Below are 21,432 nucleotides of genomic sequence, written 5' to 3' on the forward strand. Positions count from 1 at the left end.
TTAATTTATAGATGTATCACCCCAATCTCTGCCTCACATTCACATGGCATTCTTCCTGTGTGTATGTCTGAGTCTCCAAATTTCCCCTTTTTATAAGTACATATTAGGGCTCCATCCTGTGCCTGTATGGTCTCCTCCTAACTGGATCCGCAATGTCTCTATTCCAAATTAGGTCACATTCTGAGGGTAAAAGCAGTTGGGGACTTCCATATAAAGACTTTGGGGGGAAATACTTCAACTCATAGCATTCAGTAATTCATGTATCAATATATTTAGGCAGAGAACATTTATGTTGTGAATCCTACAATGCTTAGCCTCATGCTAACCATTGGAAGGAGAGAGGAAACTTCCAGTTCCTGCTCTCACTGAGCAGACAGTTGAGATGTGGGACCTGCCACTCTGTTTTGCTTACTCTGCTCCAGCCACACCAAGCTCCTCCATGTTCCTAGGCACAGTTAGCAAGCTCCTTCCTCAGGAACTTGGCGCCTTCTCTTTCCTCTGCCTGGAACGTTCTTCACTAGATCTTTCAATTCGCCACCTCTGTGAGATCTTCCCTAACTATCCCATTTAAAATAGTGACATCACTCATCTCACACTGCCTATTTCTCCTTCTAATTTTCTCAAAAATTCTTCACATCTTCTAATATAGTCTATAACTTACTTCTTTTTTTCATTTATTGTCTGCCTCCTCACTAGAATTAAACAACTTGAGGATAGGGATTTTTGTCTGTTTTGCACACTGCTGTATCCCCAGGGCCTAAAATCATGCTCAGATGATGATGATGCAATGGATTAAGTGCTATGAGAGATACTACAGTGTTAAGGTTTAAGTTCAATATTCTCTTATTTATTTTACACACACTTATTGAGCACCTATTTAGGTACTGCTTGTGTAGTAGTGATTCATACCAAATTCACTTTCTTTTTTTATTCTCTCTTTGTTCTTCAGAATAAAAGCTTCCTAAATCATCAATTTAATTCAATATTGTTTTATTGCATAAGGTAAGGGCCAGGCACTGTGCAAATTATTTACATTAATTATCTATTCTACAGAACAACCCTATAAGGGAAGCACTCTTACAATCACTTCCTACACAAGGTAACTGAGATGTTTTAAGCCTTTTCTGAGGTCAAAGTAGCAAGCCACAGTGCTAGAATACAAATCCAGATCTGTCAGTCACCCCGTTTCCTATCTAAAGATTCTTTCATTCATCATCTATCTAAAAATCAAAATACTCTGATATTGTGTCCTTAATTCCTTTTTTAGCCCAATTTTTAGAGAAAACTTTATTTTCCAATTATTTGGTATTTTTATTTGTTTTAGTTTATTAATTCCAGATCCTATTTTCTAGCCATCTCAATAAGTACTGTATAAATTCTTACTCTTTGAAATTGAATTTGTTCATGGCCTACAATGATCAGTGTTTATTTATGAGCCACAGACCCCTCAGAAGAAAGTATAATCCATATTTCTGTGGTATAGAGTTGGTATCTGAAACTATGAGGCCAGGTGTTTTCCTGGCTTCATAGTAGAACAGAGTTTGAGATTATAATGAGCCAGCCACTCCACAGTTCAGACCCTCTCAAATAATTTCTTTTTGACCCTTAGTTGGGGACAGGGGTAAAGAGGAGAGGATGATCCCTCAGATGTCCCATAAAATGCTGTTTCCCTTGGTCCAGTATGCCTGACTACTCACGGTATTGCCAACTTACTTCAGGGAATCCGAGAACTCAGCCCAAATCATTTCCCAAGTGGTGCTGTTTATGGATCCTGTTCACTCGCAGTATCTGTACCATTAATTTGTATTCAAGTAACTTGTGGCTTGAATGTCTTTGTACCTTAGCAGACAATCTTCTCATATTATGTTGCATAGCCCCTACCTTGGAAACTGTGATATTGTGATGTAATAAGAAATACATATTTGGTCTCTGGCCCAGTTCCTGGCAGAGAACTCCTAAAACTCTTATCATTTTCTGAGTGATAGGAGTGCTAGGTGCATCTTTTGTTTTAATATTTGGTCCTCGACCCCAACTCCTGACACAAAGTTCCTAATCCTTTGGAATTTCCTGGGTGATAGAATCTTTTGTTCTAACGGGGTGACTCATGGTGGGCTCCTGGATCAGGGCTGGTCACCAGAAAGAACAAGCCATGAGGAGAGAAGAGCTGGAGATCCAATAATTGATCATACCCAAGTGATAAACCTTCCATAAAAAAATCCCTGAACACGTGGATGTGTCTGGAGGGTAGTGCATTTGGGAGAGTGTGGAAACCCTCCACTGCTTTGCCCATACCTCACCCTGTGAATCTCTTTCATCACGCTGTTCATCTGTATCCTTTACAATGTCCTTTGGAATACATTGGTAAACGTGTTTCCCTGAGTTCTGTGAGTCACTCAAGCAAACTAATTAAACGCCAAGAGTGGGTCATGGGAAGCACCCAATTTATAGCTAGTTGGTCAGAAGCATAGGTCACAACCTGGGGATTGTAGCTGGTATCTGCAGTAGAGGACACTCTTGTGGGACTAAGTCCTTGACCTGTGGGGTCAGTAAGATCCTTTACAAACATATTTGGCAATAAGCAGTTAAGAGCCTTAAATCATTCATCCTTTGGCTCAATAATTCAGATTCTTGGACTCTATCCTTAAGAAATCATGTAAAACATGGACAAATCTTTATATGGAAGGAAATTTGTTGCTATGCTATTCAAAACATTAGAAAAATAAAAAGTGTAAGAAAGTCTAAATGCTAACTGTTAAGATGAGGGTTAAATAAATTATGATTCATTCACTGACAGAAATATGAAAATTAGAAAAATTAATCTGAGAACTTGGTAGCACCTTAAAACGCATAGAAGTATAAAAGCAGAATATGTACACTGATTACTTTCATGCAGAAAACATGTGCATATGCAAACTAAGATATTTTACTTTTGTATAATAAATTTCTTATACATATATCGCCTGAAAAATATATTTTAGTAACATTCAAAAATGTCATTATAACACAACATATTACCTTGTGCCAAAAATACTTCAGTGAATTTCAGAGAGGAGGAAAATCACATCTAGCTCTAATGGTTGAGAAGAGATGTCATGCAGGAAGTTAGGTTTAAACTGGACATTGAACAATTTGGATGGCAGAGAAACGAGTACACATTCGGAACAATAATTTTAATTTATGCTCCAAACTCCATTATCACCCCAATTTGGAGTAAGAAATAAACTCAATGGATCTGTGTATGTCTAAGCCAATCAGAATTAGAGTCCATGGACTCCCACAAAGCCATATGACCTCCAAGTCTGACATCAAAATTACATTAAGATCAGCTAGAAATAGATTCGGTTAGGTTTCTGTCCATTTGTTTCTTAAAAGATGAAAGTGTTATAAAAATACACCATGACTTGGTTATCTTTAACCAACTTACCTGTGAAATATGAAACAATAGATTAGGAATAAAATTTATTTTGAGAAACAATATGATCATTCACATGAAAACTGTCCCAAGCTCTCAGATATTTTTAAATTCCTAAAATATTTTCCCAGACTTACAGACAATGATTTATCATTACTTCATTCTAACAAACCATCACCATAATTCTGAAATTATAACTAAATTCATATCCAAAATATACACAAGAGGAAGCTGTAGAAAAATTTCCAACATAAGGTTCCTTCCTAATAAAAGGAATCCCTCACTGTATTCTAAGGCCTACAGTGTCAGGAACTGTATATCATTTCTCAGATTCTTCCATATATGGAGCACACGGAAGACAATAAATTTTTTCTGATAAAATCAACACAGGTAAAAATCATAAAGTAAAAGACTAATAGACAACATTATAGAAATACTTTAAAATTTTGTGTAGCAAAAAAATAATAACAAAAGACAAAAGGCAAGCTAAAACTGAAAAACATTATCTACAACACGCCAGAAAAAAGAGATGCTTTCTTTACAATGTTCTCTTACATGTAAATAAGAAAAGATCAACATCTAAGAGAAAAAGGGGCAAACATGCAGCCTATCTCCAACACCACGACATCCTAAGGAAGGAGTGATCATTAGAGAATAAGTATAGAAAAAAATCAAGATTCACATGGCAGGTTTAATAAGTTTGCTTAATAATACAGAATTTGAAGAGAAATATTTAATAAACATGAGGTGTATTGATGAATGTGCATAATCCACTCAGCATTGTTATTACGATCCATGTTTAAACACTTTATATTGTTAATTAATGTTGGTTAATATTGGAAGTTCTGTTAATTATAACTAAAATGTCAAGTAGCATTATCACAAACATATATTCATTTATATTTCATGGCTATGTTTAATTTCTTGAGGGAGGGAGAAACACCTTTGAGATACAGAGAGTAATTTCATGTAATAGCACCGCAGAATTGATTCACATTGTTTTTCCATGTTTACAGCTTTTTTTTAGGTGTGTATATATTGCATTCAATTCATTGAAAAAAATTTCTTCTTTGCAGACATAAATGGAATTCTTGCCTGTGATAAGCAAAAATAAAAATAAAAATTTAAAAAATACGGAAATAAGAGAAAAACAAATGCAATCGAGGGTTGTGGAAATGCCTAGGACTGAAATCTAGAAATCTGTTTATTAATAACATAGCCTTTTGTTGGCATTTTTAGAAATACTAGAGACTATTTTCACCTCTCAGATTGTCCTTTCTTGCACTCGGCATCCTTGAGCAAGAAAGACTGTGTTCTCCATGCTGTATGATGGAACACAGGCAGCCACTTATTAATAAGAATCAATTTGAACTGCCAGGCAGAGATGAAACATCAGCACAAGTTAATTAAAAGGTTACATTTCAATTCAAATATCTAAGTAAGAATAATAGCCATTCCCACAATACCAATAGACTTTGAAACTGGCTATGTTCACCAATATCCTCAGGATAAATGTACATATACATGAACCAAAAAAAGACATTTTCCCTTTAATATAAAAGTAAATTACTTAAGGATAATTTGGCCTAAGCCCATAGATCAGTGGTTCAGGATAGAGCAAGGTATTACACCTATGAGAACAGTTCTTCAGCTTTTAAATTCTAATTGAGCCAGTTATTTTTCTCTTTATTTTGTACAAATTTATTGAACAATAAAGTTTAAAATCTAGGGTCTAAACAAATTTTATAAAAATCATTTTTCAACTTGGTGTCTACTTTTCTGCCCCATAAAAGTCCTGTGGCAGAAGTGGAAAAAGCCAAGGAAAAAGAAATGAGGAATTAAGTCAGAGAAGTGATGGTGTAAATGAGAGATAATTAGGGCCTTGGAAGTCCCTGCAAGGAGACTCAGAATTCAGCTCTAAGTCAGATAGAAAACTACTGGAGGATTTTGAACAGAGAAGTAACTTTAATTTTTTGGCATTTTAATGGGGTCACTCTGCCTGCTGGGTTGAGCATAGTCTGTATTTAAGGTAAGGGTTACAGAAACTATCATTCTAAGCCAGATTGAAAGTTCAAAGTGGGTTGGACCACATGGGGACAGGAGCTGGTGAGAGACGGTTCATTTGTGGATACTGCCGAAGGAAGAGGCAAAGCAATGTGTCTGGAAATGAGGCATGAAAAGAAAATGGAAATCAGAATGATTTCGAGGTATTTGACCAGAGCAAATGGAGGATATTTGCTGTTGACAGAGCTGGGGGAAACTTTGTGGGACTGGGTCATGGAATGAATGTAAGAGCTCAGTTTGAGAGTTATTGGAAATGTCTGGAATTTGAAAACTTCCATTTGCATATGGCAATGTCAAGTAGATCATTGAGTATACATGTCTCAAATTGAATGAGATGATCAAGAAAGTGAGGACAGAGAGAGGGGAGAACCAGAGTTAGAACTCTGGGGCACTCTGACATTTACTAGTAAAACAGAAAGAATCAGCAAAAAATGTCTCAGCCAGTGGTATAGAAGGAAACCTGGAGATCAGCTGTACTGGAGATCAATTAAAGAAAGTTTATTAAAGACAATGAGTTATCAAGTGGTAAACAATGTTGGCAGTGGTTACCAGAGACCGGGAAGAGTAGTGGGGAAGGGTATGAACAGAGGTTTATTGGGTAAAAACATACAGTTAGACAGAAGGAATAAGTTCTAATGTTTAATAGCACAGTATGATGTCTATACTTAACAGTAATTATATATTTCAAAATACCTAGAAGAGAGAATTTGGAATGTTCCCAACATGGAGAATCGATCAGTGAGGTGATGGATATCCCAATTACCCTGATTTGATCATTACATATTGTATGCATCAATCAAAATATCACATGTATACCATAAATATGTATAATTATTATACATCAAGAATAATGTAGATAACTAAAATGAGGACTAAAAACTGACCAACAGGTATTACAATGTGAAATTTCCTTGGTGACTTTTGATAACAGCAGCTTCCCAGAGTAGTAAGAATGGTCTAACTGCAGTGTGTTCAAGAGAGAATGAGTCAGCAAATTCAGATTGTGGGAAATTCCACAGGCAAAGGAAATAAATTGCAAGGAAACTAACGCAGAGAGAAGATCCATATTAAACGAGATTAAAAGAGACAAATCAACCAATTAGAACAAATGGACTTTATGTGGATGAACAAGCAACAAGAAGATATACCCACAAAAATCTGGATTCAAACAAATCATAAAAAACAAACTATAAAACTGTGAGAAGTTTTATACCGGATACTTGGTAATATTAGGGTATTTTTTTTACTTTTTAGGGGTGATTGTTTTATAATTACGTTTGTTTATTAAGATTATTTCATGTATTTTAGATACACTTACAAAAGGATTTACAGATAGAATTATATGATGTCTAGGATGTGATTCAAAATAACACCATAGTGGGTAGAGATTGGGTGGGAAGAAGAAATATTAATATAAGGATGGGATAAGATTGCCATATGTTGAGAATTGTTGAAGTTGAGTAATGGCACCTGGTGGTACTGTTCTCTATCCTTTTTATATGTTTGAACTTTTTTGTAATAAAAATTTTTAAATTGTGGTGTGGGGGATCAGAGAGAGAAGAAAAAAAAAGGACACTGAGTGTAGGCAACTTTTTCAGAATTTTGCTGTAGAGATTCTGCAGTAATCAGAGGAGAAGTAGAGTCAAGAGTTGTTTTTAAGAGTTAAGAATACTGATTTTGTTTGCTGCTGCTTGGCTTTCCAAGAAGAATTTAGTTCTGACAAATAATTTAATTCTTTACTAATCAGTACTAATCAGAAGTTAAGTTATAGTGGTGACTTTAAGAGAGGTCAAAAATTGTTCTAAGAAATCAACACACAAATATCCAACTTCAGTTGACCTCACAGAATGCTTAATCATCCACACTATAAAATTTCTAAGTCTTATTCTTTCCCAATATAACTACAACCATTACTCACACCTACATATCCATCAAAAACACACATTCAGAAACTCTCTACATAACATTGAATGAAAATTCTGTTTCAAAGTTATAATCTGCTAATATAACTCACTAGCAAAGTATTAGCACATGATAGGTAATAAATTTGGATTAAATATAACCAATGCCTAAATCAAAAAATGAAGAAGCAAGGAAAATTGTCATACACTTTATGTAGCTATTCCTTAAAATCAAACTATCAACTCATTGGCTTATTAGTAGAGTTAATTCTTAAATGTTTTCCTTAATCACGAGTGTACTCATTTTTTTTTCAACGTTGCTGGCTAATTTTTTTTTTCAACGTTGCTGGCTAACAAGTACTCAGTTGTTGCAACAACTACCCACAAATAAATACACAGCAGGTGAATGTCTGTTTCTATGGTTTCTATTTACAGTAGAGAGAGATTGTTTAACACTTGCTACTTTCCTTTTATAACAGAAATTTAAGTATTGCCTTCTCCCTATTCTTATCCTTCTTGTCCTCCATCCTGTAATGCTATCTATTTTCTTTCTCTTCATCTGGCTCCCTTTCTTAATCACCATTACCCTAAGTTCCATTAAAAGTGATTTAATTTCAGTTTTCCATTCTAGGAAAAATGTCTGGACAGAAAAGGAACAAACAGTGGGAGAGCTGCCTGCACTTTTAAAAAAATAAGTTTGAGCAAATATACTTTGTTTCTTAAACTAGATCAGCAACTTAAGAAGAAATGACAGTTTCCTTCTTTGCTTAGACAAAGCCTCTTTCTATGACAAATCCTTGAGTAACAGGGATAGTTCCCCCCCCCTCCATCTTTCAGCAGTGTCTGATATCTGTTTGATAAGATAAGCTTCAGGAATGCAGTGAGCCAATTACTTGGGTTGCCCTCAGCAAATATACTTACTTACTGCTGGATCAAACTAAAATATTCATTATTTATACCCCTATTTCTGTACTGTGGTACAAAATTATAGCAAACAAAAGTTGGTAAAATATAATGTCACGTGGAAAACAAAAAAACATCAGTTTGAAAAATAATTTGGGATCATTTTTCTCATAATATCCTCTGTAGCAAATTGAATCACCCAAGTGTGCTCAATGATCTGTCAGTGTACAATGATGTGATAGAAATGGTAAAACAAAATCCTTTTTGAGATATCATCCCAAAACTGTTGAGCAAAGATTCCTAGGAGATAGTCTTCCCTTGCATTTGAGAAAATTAGCTTCTGGGAAGTGACTTTCAAAGTCAAACAAGGTGGTAATATTCTGTTGAAAAGGAAAAAAAAAATACTTTATTCATTAAACAAGTAAAATAATGTTAAAACATAGATATCAATGTACTTAACTGTAAATGTAAATGTACAGATATATTGAGCAAATTCAACGAGCACTGTCCTATGTCAACATTGGAACTGCGCAGAAACATATAAACCTTCTCTAATCCGAGTTCAATTATGTATTCCTTTAACTCCTCAAAAAGCAATTTCATATTGTACATGTGAGCATGCCAATGGAAAAAAGGTTACTTTTAGTATTATTAACATAGTATTTTTTGAATATCAAGTATTTCTTTGAATATCAGCAAAAAAACACATATTTCAGGTTTGTCCTAATGGAGAATGTCAGGCACACCCAAATGTATCAGTGCTTTCTTTGTAGACTTTCTTAATCACTCAGCCAAGCAAAGCCATTAACTTACTCTAATTCCCTACAGAAGTCTTTAGTTTTACCACCTTTAAAATGCCTGTACAGCCAATTTCCCATTAGCAAATGTAAAAGATTTTATATTACTATTAAGTTGCTTTAACAAACTCAATTTTAGGTCCCTGAAGTCTCTTACTTGGTTCCACTGCCTGGACAATAGGTGTCTATATTTTTGTGCATAGCTTTCTTTTTACATTGAGAAAGATAAACAACACCAAAGTGTAATAGATAATTTGGTTGATATAAAGAAAGTAGAATGAGGAAAGAAATGGGCTTAATTCACTTTCAATGACAATGATTAGAATTTCATTTTCTACACTACAGACCCAATAGTAAAGGAGCAAAAGCTCCAGGGATTTTGAAAATATAATTAAAATAATATAAGCACAGAATCATGAACTTTCTGGCATGCCCATATTTGTCTGACTTATTTCCATACTGAGCACAATATCCATATCCAATCTTCCCTCAGCTAATGCATACTATTATCTGTCTACTAGTAAATCCTTTCTTATCCTCTATGGTTTCTCACACATTCTCACTTTACTTGTTTTCCTTAAACATTAGCTTATTTCTTTTATTTTCACCTTTGGGGTCATTTGTTTAATAAACATCTTCTTTTCTGATGTTTATTAAAAATTCACCTGCCTTTTTAAATCACATTTTAAACTAATGTGTCTCCTCTTTTTCTTTGTCTTGATTGTTTTCTCTACACTTCGTATTTCTCCTCTACTGCACCTGGGTCTCATTCAGGTAGAGTAAAGAAAGGCCCAACTGAAGGCACTTTCCTGCCTCGCTTTGCAGATTTGGAGGAAAACAGAATGAACGCTACACATGTGTACAAACCTACAAATGAGGGAAAAGCGCAGGGAGCTAGTGTCAAATTCTCTAGCAAAGATGTGCACAGTTAGAATTGAAAAGCAATGGGATAAACAAGGTAAGAGGCAGAAGAGACAGCACCAACCAGCATGAGAGCCAGAGAAGCAAAATGGGAACCAAGTAAGGAAGTAGCTAGAGGAGGTTTCTGGCCAACATTCATTAATTACAATTCTATCAAGCAGCCTGTCATGTTTGGTTTACAATTAGTCTTCCAACCAAGCTCAGAAAGACAATTTAAAAATGTATTTTTTAATTAGTATATAGATTAAGATATAATATTCTTTTTTCTTTATAATTTAAGGTTCTAAAATGTAAAACATGTCAAGACTGATCATTATTATTCATGTATTAGAGCAGGTTAAAATAGCAGATGCCTATAAAACGCTACATATATTCTATAGAATAACAATTTAAAAGAATTCAAAAAAAGAGAGTGTGAAAAGGAAGAAAATAAGCCAGACTTAAAGACAAATATGGTTATTATGAATAAGCATTAGGTGAACTCTGACCTTCCTAGCGGCTAAGAATAAAGAAAACTGTGATGTGTAATACATTTTTAGTATCTGCTATGAGGAAGCAAATCAATCTTTCAAGAGAAACGAACCTTAAACTTTTGTCTATACTAATCTTACAACATACGTTCTTACATTTTTTTAACATGATTCCTTTTAGAATATCATAAAACCTATAATCCCCAGCCTAGGAAATCACAGAAGGCTGACATTGACCTTCAGCGCCTCAGCTCCAGTGCCATGGCGCCCTCCAGGAAGTTCTTTATGGGGGAACTGGAAGATGAACGGACGGAAGAAGAGTGGTGGAGCTCACCGGCATTCTGATCGCGGCCAAGGTGCCGGCCGACACTGAGGTGGTTTGCGCTACCCCCGCTGCCTATATCGACTTTGCCCCAGAAGCCAGAGCTGAAGATTGCTGTGACTGCGCAGAACTGCTACAAAGTAACTAACGGGGCCTTTAATGCGGAGATCACCCCTGGAATGATCAAAGACTGCGAAGCCAGTCTGAGGTCCTGGGGCACTCAGAGAGTGGCATGTCTTTGGGGAGTCAGATGAGCTGATTGAGCAGAAAGTGACCCATGCTCTGGCAGAGGGACTCAGAGTAATCGCTTGCATTGGGGAGAAGCTAGCTGAAAGGGAAGTGGCATCATTGAGAAGTTTGTTTTCGAGCAGAAGAAGGTCATCACAGATAATGTGAAGGACTGGAGCAAGGTCATCCCGGCCTATGAGCCCACGTGGGCCATTGGTAGCAGCAAGACTGCATCACCCTAGCAGGCCCAGAAAGTACACGAGAAGCTCCAAGAATGGCTTAGGTCCAACGTCTCTGATGCGGTGGCTCAGAGCACCCGTATCATTTATGGAGGCTTTGTGATGGGGCAAGCTGCAAGGAGCTGGGCAGCCAGCCTGAGGTGGATGGCTTCCTCATGGGTAATGCTTCCCTCAAGCCCGAATTCGTGGACATCATCAATGCCAATGAGCCCCATCCATCTTCCCTATCCTTCCTCCCAAGCCAGGGACTATGCAGCCCAGAAACCCAGTAACTGCCCCTCTCCTGCGCATGTTTCTGATGGTGTCATCTGCCCCTTCTTGTGGCCTCATCCAAACTATACCTTCCTTTACCGTTTATATCTTCACCCTGTAATGGCTGGGACCAGGCCACTCCCTTCTACGCTTAGTATAACCTTGGAACTAGATGTCACTAAGGTGGCTTCTCCTTGGCTGAGAGGTGGAAGGGGTGGAATTTGCTGCTGGGTCCCCTAGGCCCTAGTGAGGGCAGGAGAGAAACCATCCTCTCCCTTCTTACACAGTGAGGCTAAGATCCTCCCCTCCGAAGCCAAGAGTGCTGCCCTTTTCCCCAGTGCCCGCACCTGTGTGTGCTGTGTATGTGAACCACCCACATGTGAGAGAATAAACACCTGGCAGTAAAAAAAAATAAATAAATAAAGGAAAAAGAAAATCACAGAAATTTTATAGACATTTTCAGAGATTCATGAACTCTTTCAAGCCTATTCTTGGAACCTCTAGGAGTCCATGATCTACATATTAAGGATTCTTGTCATTAGAATGGACATGGGGGAAGTTTTAAAAGTCATAGTGAATAATGACAGCAGAAACTGCAAAATCTGTTTTTATGTCTTTCTTATTTATGTTGAGAGCATAATATTAAGGGATAATTTAGTGAAAATAATTGTGTAAAGAAGGTAAAGTTATGAACTACATATGTGCAATCACAATGTTTATATTTGACCTTATGGCCAGCATACTAGCTACCTTTATTTTTCATGGCATAAGTTGACATCTAATAATTTCTTCTAATAATGTCCTATGGAAGTATAGAATCTATAATACTCGAATAAGTAATTCTAATAGCAATCCATTTATAATTCTCTTACTATATTTTATAGTTTACTAACATACATTGCCAAACAATATATTATTTGGTTTTCCTTATTTGTGGGCTTTATAAAAATAGAATCATGTTACATGTAGTTTCTTGAAACTTTTTTCACCCAACATTATGCTTCCAAATTGCATCCATGTTATTATATATCACTCAAGTCATTATTTTAATCTTGTATAATATTTTATTCAATAAATAAGCCATAAATTATTCCTCACCCATTAATAGAAATTTGAATTGATTCTAGTATTTTGCTATTAGAAATTTAGGTGTTATCAACATCTTCTAGGAAAAAGGTTTTACTCCGACAGTGGAAACAGGGGAAGAACTCATAGGCTCACTACTAGTAATAGTCTAAGTCTTGGGCTAGCTGGTCAAATGGATGTTCATTAATTATTATGCTTTAGAACCTACCTGAAAGTTACATATATTATTTTGTATTTATAAAATATATTTTTAAGTTAAAATTAAAGTTAAGTTAAAATTGATAAACTAGAATATTTTATAATACTAAAAATTTTGGATAATGGAGATTCATGCTTTAAAAGATGGTAGAAATTTCTTTAAACACCAAAATTTTCAAAAGTGAAAAATTATCTATGGGGATTCTTTGGTCTTCACTAATTATTATGTAACAATGTTTTCTATCATTTTCCCAGGACCTATGAAATCAATAGCATGACTTTCCATTTTCCTAAACTACCACTTCCCTGTTAGACTTTGATAAGAGATAGCACAGAGTTCAAAGTGATTCAGCATCAAAACAAGTACCTGTTGGTTTTGCTATGAACTATTGCATAACACAAATGCAAGGTATTGAGTTGCTTTTTTTATTGTTTTTATCTGAAATATAACTGTATTCTCTGGATTATAACAGCCTAAAGCTAAACAGAGGAATACTCTATAACCACTGTATACCAGAAAAGAAAACCAGGGCTTCCTAATTCATTCCCTATCTGTCTTCTAGGAAAGTGCAAAGAGGATCATGTGTTGTTCTTGTGTATAAAAGATTCCTTGAAACATCTTGGATCAAGTCTTGCGTAAGATGGCCAAATAGGAACAGCTCCGGTCTGCAGCTCCCAGCAAGATCAACACATAAGGTGGGTGATTTCTGCATTTCCAGCTGAGGTACCTGGCTCATCTCATTGGGACTGGTTAGACAGTGGGTGCAGCCCACAGATGGCAAACAGAAGCATGAGGCATCACCTCAGCTGGGAAGCACAAAGGGTCAGTGAACCCCCTCCCCTAGCCGAGGGAAGCCGTAAGGGACTGTGCCATGAGGAATAGTGCACTCTAGCCCAGATACTACTCTTTCCCTACAGTCTTCACAACCCACAGACCAGGAGATTCCCTCGGGTACCTATGCCACCAGGGTCCTGGGTTTCAAGCACAAAAGTGGGTGACCGTTTGGGCAGACACTGAGCTAGCTGCAGGAGTGTTTTTCATACCCCAGTGGCACCTGGATCACCAACAAGACAGAACTGTTCACTCCCCTGGAAAGGGGGCTGAAAGCCAGGGATCCCAGTGGTCTAGCTCAGCAGATTGTACCCCCACGGAGCCCAGCAAGCTAAGATTCACTGACCTGAAATTCTTGCTGCCAGCACAGCAGTCTGAAGTCGACCTGGGACACTAGAGCTTGGGCAGGGAAGGGGCATCCACCATTACTGAGGCTTAAGTAGGCAGTTTTCCCCTCACAGTGTAAACAAAGCCACCAGGAAGTTCGAACTGGGCAGAGACCACCACAGCTCTGCAAAGTTGCTATAGCCAGACTGCCTCTGTAGCTTCCTCCTCTCTGGGCAGGGCATCTCTGAAAGAAAGGCAGCAGCCCCAATGAGAGGCTTATAGCTAAAACTCCCATCTCCCTGGAAAAAAGCACCTGGGGGAAGGGGCGGCTATGGGCGCAGCTTCAGCAGACTTATACATTCCTGCCTGCCAGCAAAGGGAAGCCCATTAGACTAACAGCAGATCTCTCTGCAAAAATCCCACAAGCCAGAAGAGAGTGGGGGCCAATATTCAACATTTCTAAAGAAAATAATTTTCAACTCAAAATTTTAAATCCAGCCAAACTAAGCTTCATAAGCAAAGGAGAAATAAAATCCTCTACAGACAAGCAAATGCTGAAAGATTTTGTCACCACCCGGCCTGCCTTACAAGAACTCCTGAAGGAAGCACTAAATATGGAAAGGAAAAACTGCTTTCAGACACTGCAAAAACATAACAAACGGTAAAGACCATCGACACTGTGAAGAAACTACATCAACTAACGGGCAAAATAACCAGCTAGCATCATAATGACAGGATCAAATTCACACAATATTAACCTTAAATGTAAATGGGCTAAATGCTGCAACTAAAAGACATAGACTGGCAAATTGGATAAAGATTAAAGACTCATTGATATGCTGTATTCAGGAGACCCATCTCATGTGCAAAGACACACATAGGCTCAAAATAAAGGGATGGAGGAATATTTACCAAGCAAATGGTAAGCAAAAAAAACAAAAAGGAGGGTTGCAATCCTAGTCTCTGATAAAACAGACTTTAAACCAATAAAAATCAAAAAAGACAAAGAAGAGCATTACATAATGGTAAAGGGATCAATGCAACAAGAAGAGCTAACAATCCTAAATATATATGCACCCAATATAAGTGTACCCAGATTCATAAAGCAAGTTCTTAGAGGCCTACAAAGAGACATAGACTCTCACACAATAATAGTGGGAGACTTTAATATCCACTGTTAATATCAGACAGACAAAAATGAGACAGAAAATTAACAAGGATATTCAGGACTTGAACTCATCTCTTGACCAAGCGGACCTAATAAACATCTACATAACTCTCCACCCAAAATCAACAGAATATACATTCTTCTCAGCACCACATTGCACTTATTCTAAAAGTGATCACATAATTGGAAGTAAAGCACTCCTCAACAAATGCAAAAGAACAGAAATCATAACAAACAGTCTCTCAGACCACAGTGCAATCAAATTAGAACTCAGGATTAAGAAACGTACTCAAAACCACACAACTACATGGAAACTGAACAACCTGCTCCTGAATGACTACTGGGCAAATAATGAAATTAAGGCAGAAATAAATAAGTTCTTTGAAACCAATGAGAACAAAGACACAACATACCAGAATCTCTGGGACACAGCTAAAGCAGTGTTTAGAGGGAAATTTATAGCACTGACTGCCCACAGGAGAAAGCAGGAAAGATCTAAAATAGACACCCTAACATCACAATTAAAAGTACTAGAGAAGCAAGAGCAAACAAATTCAAAAGCTAGCAGAAGACAAGAAATAACTGAGATCAGAGCAGAACTGAAGGAGATAGAGACATGAAAAACCCTTCAAAAAAATTCAATGAATCCAGGAACTGGTTTATTGAAAAGATTAACAAAATAAATAGACCACTAGACAGACTAATAAAGAAGAAAAGAGAGAAGAATCAAATAGACACAAAAAATGAAAAAGGGAATATCACCACTGATCCCACAGAAATACAAAATGCCATCAGAGAACACTATAAACACCTCTACATAAATAAACTAGAAAATCTAGAAGAAATGGATAAATTCCTGGAAACATACACCCTCCCAAGTCTAAATCAGAAAGAAGTTGAATCCCTGAACAGGCCAACAACAAGTTCCAAAATTGAGGCAGTAATTAATAGCCTTCCAACCAAAAAAAAAAACCCCAGGACCAGACGGATTCACAGCTGAATCCTACCAGAGGTACAAAGAGAAGCTGGTACCATTCCTTCTGAAACTATTCCAAACAATAGAAAAAGAGGCACTCCTCCCTAACTCATTTTATGAGGCCAGCATCATCCTGAGACCAAAACCTGGCAGAGACACAATTAAAAAAAGAAAATTTCAGGCCAATATCCCTGATTAACATTGATGTGAAAATCCTCAATAAAATACTGGCAAACTGAATCCAGCAACATATAAAAAGCTTATCCACCACAATCAAGTTGGTTTCATCCCTGGGATGCAAGTCTGGCTCAACATACGCAAATCAATAAACATAATCCATCACATAAACAGAACCAATGACAAAAACCACATGATTATCTCAATATATGCAGAAAAGGCCTTCAATAAAATTCAACACCCCTTCATGCTAAAACATCTCAATAAACTAGGTATTGATGGAATGTATCTCAAAATAATAAGAGTAAATTATGACAAACCCACAGTCAATCTCATACTGAATGGGCAAAAGCTGGAAGCATACCCTTTGAAAACTGGCACAAGACAAGGATGGCCTCTCCCACCAATCCTGTTCAACATGGTATTGAAAGTTCTAGCCAAAGCAGTCAGGCAAGAAAAAGAAATAAAGAGTATTCAAACAGGAAGAGAGGAAGTCAAATTGTCCCTGTTTGCAGATGACATGATTGTGTATTTAGAAAACCCCGTTGTCTCAGCCCAAAATTTCCGTAAGCTGATAAGCAACTTCAGCAAAGTCTCAATACAAAATCAATGTGCAAAATTCACAAGCATTCCTATACACCAATAACAGACAAACAGAGAGGCAAATCATGAGTGAACTCCCATTCACAATTGCTACCAAGAGAATAAAATACCTAGGAATACAACTTACAAGAGATGTGAAGGACCTCTTCAAGAAAACTACAAACCACTACTCAAGGAAATAAGAGAGGACACAAACAACTGGAAAAACATTCCATGCTCATGGATAGAAAGAATAAATACCATGAAAATGGCCATACTGTCCAAAGTAATTTAAAGATTCAATGCTATCCCCATCAAGCTACCATTTACTTTCTTCTCAGAATTAGAGAAAACTTTAAATTTCATATGGAACCAAAACAGAGCCCGTATAGCCAAGGCAATCCTAAGCAAAAAGGACAAAGCTGGAAGCATCATGCCACCTGACTTCAAACTATACTACAAGGCAACTGTAACCAAAACAGCATGGTACTGCTACCAAAACAGATATATAGACCAATGGGACAGAACAGAGGCCTCAAAAATAATGCCACACATCTACAACTGTCTGATCTTTGACAAACCTGACAAAAACAAGCAATGGGGAAAGGATTCCCTATCAAATAAATGGTGCTGGGAAAACTGGCTAGCCATATGCAGAAAACTGAAACTGAACCCCTTCCTTACACCTTATACAAAAATTAACTTGAGATGCATTAAAGACTTAAACATAAGACCCAAAACCATGAAAACCCTAGAAGAAAACTTAGGCAATACCATTGAGGACATAGGCATGGGCGAAGACTTCACAACTTAAACACCAAAAGCAATGACAACAAAAGTTAAAATAGACAAATAGGATCTAATTAAACTAAAGAGCTTCTGCACAGCAAAAGAAACTATGATCAGAGTAAACAACCTACAGAATGGGAGAAAATGTTTGCAATCTATCCATCTGACAAAGGGCTATTATCCAGAATCTAAAAGGAACTTAAACAAATTTACAAGGAAAAAAACAAACAACCCCATCAAAAAGTGAGTGGAGGATATGAACAGACACTTCTCAAAAGAAGACATTTATGTGACCAACAAACATATGAAAAAGAGCTCATCATCACTGGTCATTAGAGAAATGCAAATCAAAACCACAATGAGATACCATCTCATGACAGTTAGAATGGCGATCATTAAAAAGTCAGGAAATAACAGATGCTGGAGAGGATATGGAGAACTAGGAATGCTTTACACTGTTGGTGGGAGTGCAAATTAGTTCAACCATTGTGTAAGACAATGTGGTGATTCCTCAAGGATCTAGATCCAGAAATACCATTTGACTCAGCAATCCCATTACTGGGTATATCCCCAAAGGATTATAAATCATTCTAATATAAAGACACATGCACACAAAATGTTTATTGCAGCACTGTTCACAATAGCAAAGACTTGGAACCAACCCAAATGCCCATTGGTGATAGACTGAATAAAGAAAATGTAGCACGTATACACCATGGAATACTATGCAGCCATAAAAAAGGATGACTTCATGTCCTTTACAGGGACATGGATGAAGCTGGAAACCATCATTTTCAGCAAACTAACACAGGAACAGAAAACTAAACATTCCATGTTCTCACTCATAAGTGGGAACTGAACAATGAGAACACATGGACACAGGGAGGGGAACATCACACACCAGTGCCTGTAGGGGGGTGGGGGTCTAGGGGAGGGATAGCATTAGGAGAAATACCTAATGTAGGTGATGGGTTGTTGGGTGCAGCAAACAACCATGGCACGTGTATACCTATGAAACAAACCTGCACGTTCTGTACATGTATCCCAGAACTTAACGTATAATAATTTAAAAAAAAAAATCCTTGAATAGATATATCTGAGTGCATTTTTTTTATTTTATTAAATCATAGTACTAGTATACCAGAGGGAGGGAAAGATATTAAAAATGTAGATACAAGGTTTATAATTAAATATTCAAGTACCCTGACTGAGTATTTCCAAGTTGTGGTCCTGATGCCCCCATAATCTACTGTCCTATATCTGTATTGTGAAATTTCCTTAACAAACTTCTTCATGGATTTTATATATATACACATTTGCTACCTCTACTTTAAGACCTAGGACTGAACTCATTCTTCCCACAACATGATCTCAAAACGTGAGAGGTCACCCATGAGAAAAACTGATGGATTTTTCTAATACATTTGGGAAGGCCAAATCCATGGAGCTAAAGATGAACCTTCAAAGGAGCCTCACTCTACTCCAACCTCCAAATATCCAACCCACCAGGGGATACTGAATACCTACCAAATCTGATGCCCTAGAAAGGGTCAAGCCTTTGATAAATCACAACCAGACATGTGTAGTTTTTTTTAGGAACCTGCAGACTCTACACAGAGATGGAGGCAGCTGTTTTCCACTGCCTCCTTTTTTTTTTCTTTTTTTTATTGATACGGAGTCTCACTCTGTTGCCCAGGCTGGAGTGCAGTGACTCAATCTCCATCTTCCAGATTCAAGTGATTATCCTGCCTCAGTCTCCAAGTAGCTGGGATTACAAGCATGTGGACCATGCCTAGCTAATTTTGTAGTGAATTTTTAGCAGAGATGGGGTTTCACCATGTTGGCCAGGCTGGTCTCGAACTCCTGACCTCCAGTGATTCACCCACCTCAGCCTCCCAAAGTGCTGGGATCCACTGACTCTTTTGCTTTTGTTTTCTCTCAGCTTTGATTATCAGGATAGACCTAAGTTCCACATGTGAAGCCCTCCCATACAATTATTTTCCCATGGTTCAACCCAGCCTAAACGTGCCACTGAAGAGTTCCAGACAGAGCAGGCAGTTGCCCTTTATAACTCTCTTTTCTACAGGCTATCACCCATCATTACTTTATGAAACTGCTTTCAGTGTTATCAAATAATTATCCAGCAAACCTAATGGTCTTTCCCTCCTCCTCAGTACCTTGACCTTTCTTTAGCATTTAACTCAAAAACTCTTTATTGACATTCTATCTCCTTGCTTTGAAAAAGATGCTTTGATTTGTTTCCACTTTGATGAATTTTTCATAATTGTTTTCTTCAGTGGCCCTTTTTCTTCCCTGTATTAGTTAGGCTTTGCTCCATCACAACTATTTAATCAGCTCATGAGTCTAAAGGTTACCACTTCGGGATAGTATCTACTGATCTTATCTGGGCTTGCTCAGTCAGCTGGTGAGTCAGCTGGGCCAGTAGGACATCTCTTCACATAGTCTCAAATCCTCCTGGAGGTTAGCTTCAGATTTTTATGGCAGTTGTAGGACTCCAAGAGAACTAAGAAAGAAAACTCCAATGTGCAAGTGCTTTTTAAGTCTCCAATTCTGTCACATTTGCAACTGTCCCATTGGCCAAAGCAAGTGATTTGGCAAAGCCAAGAATGAATGTGGGAGGAGACTACCCCAAGAATGCAGATGCAATGAAGCACAAAAAGATGGGATAATTACTACAACTTACACACCACTTATTCACCTAAACTATAGCTATTTAAATCTAAAGATTTGATCTTTGCCTCATTGTTCCTGTTAGACTCTCACTGTTTGGTTCTTAGAATCCTTGTGAAGTCTAAAATATTCTACAGTTCTTATATTACTGTGACATCTACAACATCTTGGTGTGAATGACTTCAAAATCAATTTTTACAGAATAGAGTTGGCTCTTTGCCTTGCCTTTTGTGTTTCTAAATTTCCTTTGGACATTTTCACTAAGATGTTCTACTAGGGCTTCAAATTCTACATGAACTAAAATTGAATGTATTATCTTCCTCTCTGTTTCAGTCATTCCCTCCTTGTCTGCTTCAATAAAAATTACCATATGAAACATGTCTTTATCTTAATGTTTCACCTGGTCCCAAGTTACATTTTTTGTTGTTTTGAGACAGGGTCTTGATCTTTCACCTAGGCTGTAGTGCAGTGGTGTGATGCCAGCTCACGGTAGCCTTGACCTCCCAGCTCAAGCGATCCTCCCACCTCAGCCTCCTGAGTAGCTGGGATTACAGGTGAGCGCCACCAGGCCCAGGTAATTTTTGTATTTTTTGTAGCGATGAGGTCTCGCCATGTTGCTCAGGCTGGTCTCAAACTCCTGGGTTCAAGTGATCTTCCCACCTCAGCCTCCAAAAGTACTGGGATCACAGGCGTGAGCCACTGTGCTGAGCCCCCAATGTACATATTTTTTATGTCAGTCTCTTTTTCCTCTCTTCTTCTACATCTAATTTGTAGTTTTACTTCTACTATTTACCAAATAAGAATACATTAATTTATTTAAATTTTAGCTTTAATTTCCCTACCCTAAAAACAGTGATAAGAGAATATGCCTTGCAGAGCTATTAGAAGGATTAAATTAGTTTTGTATGCTTAGCACATTGAATGTTTTCAAAAATATCATTTTCTTCCCCTTAAGTCTTCTTGATTCTTCATTCTTGGGATTGGTAACATCCCTACACTTCTTTTTTTTTTTTTTTTTAACAGTACCACAAATTAAAATTAAGCCCTTATAATCTCATGCCATGCACCTTTGAAATAATTTCTCAATACTTCTATGA

The 21,432-nt window shown here is 37.3% G+C and overlaps 1 protein-coding gene and 1 pseudogene across 1 annotated transcript in view; one reads left to right on the top strand and one right to left on the bottom strand.

Annotated features, from left to right (window-relative positions):
• FRK (fyn related Src family tyrosine kinase) overlaps positions 1 to 21,432 on the bottom strand; it is a 114,094-nt gene that overhangs the window by 81,629 nt on the left and 11,033 nt on the right. The window lies entirely within an intron of this gene.
• LOC123572861 (triosephosphate isomerase-like) lies at positions 9,685 to 11,939 on the top strand (annotated as a pseudogene).

Source organism: Macaca fascicularis, chromosome 4 (genome assembly GCF_037993035.2).
Source record: "Macaca fascicularis isolate 582-1 chromosome 4, T2T-MFA8v1.1".
Lineage (NCBI taxonomy): Eukaryota > Metazoa > Chordata > Mammalia > Primates > Cercopithecidae > Macaca > Macaca fascicularis.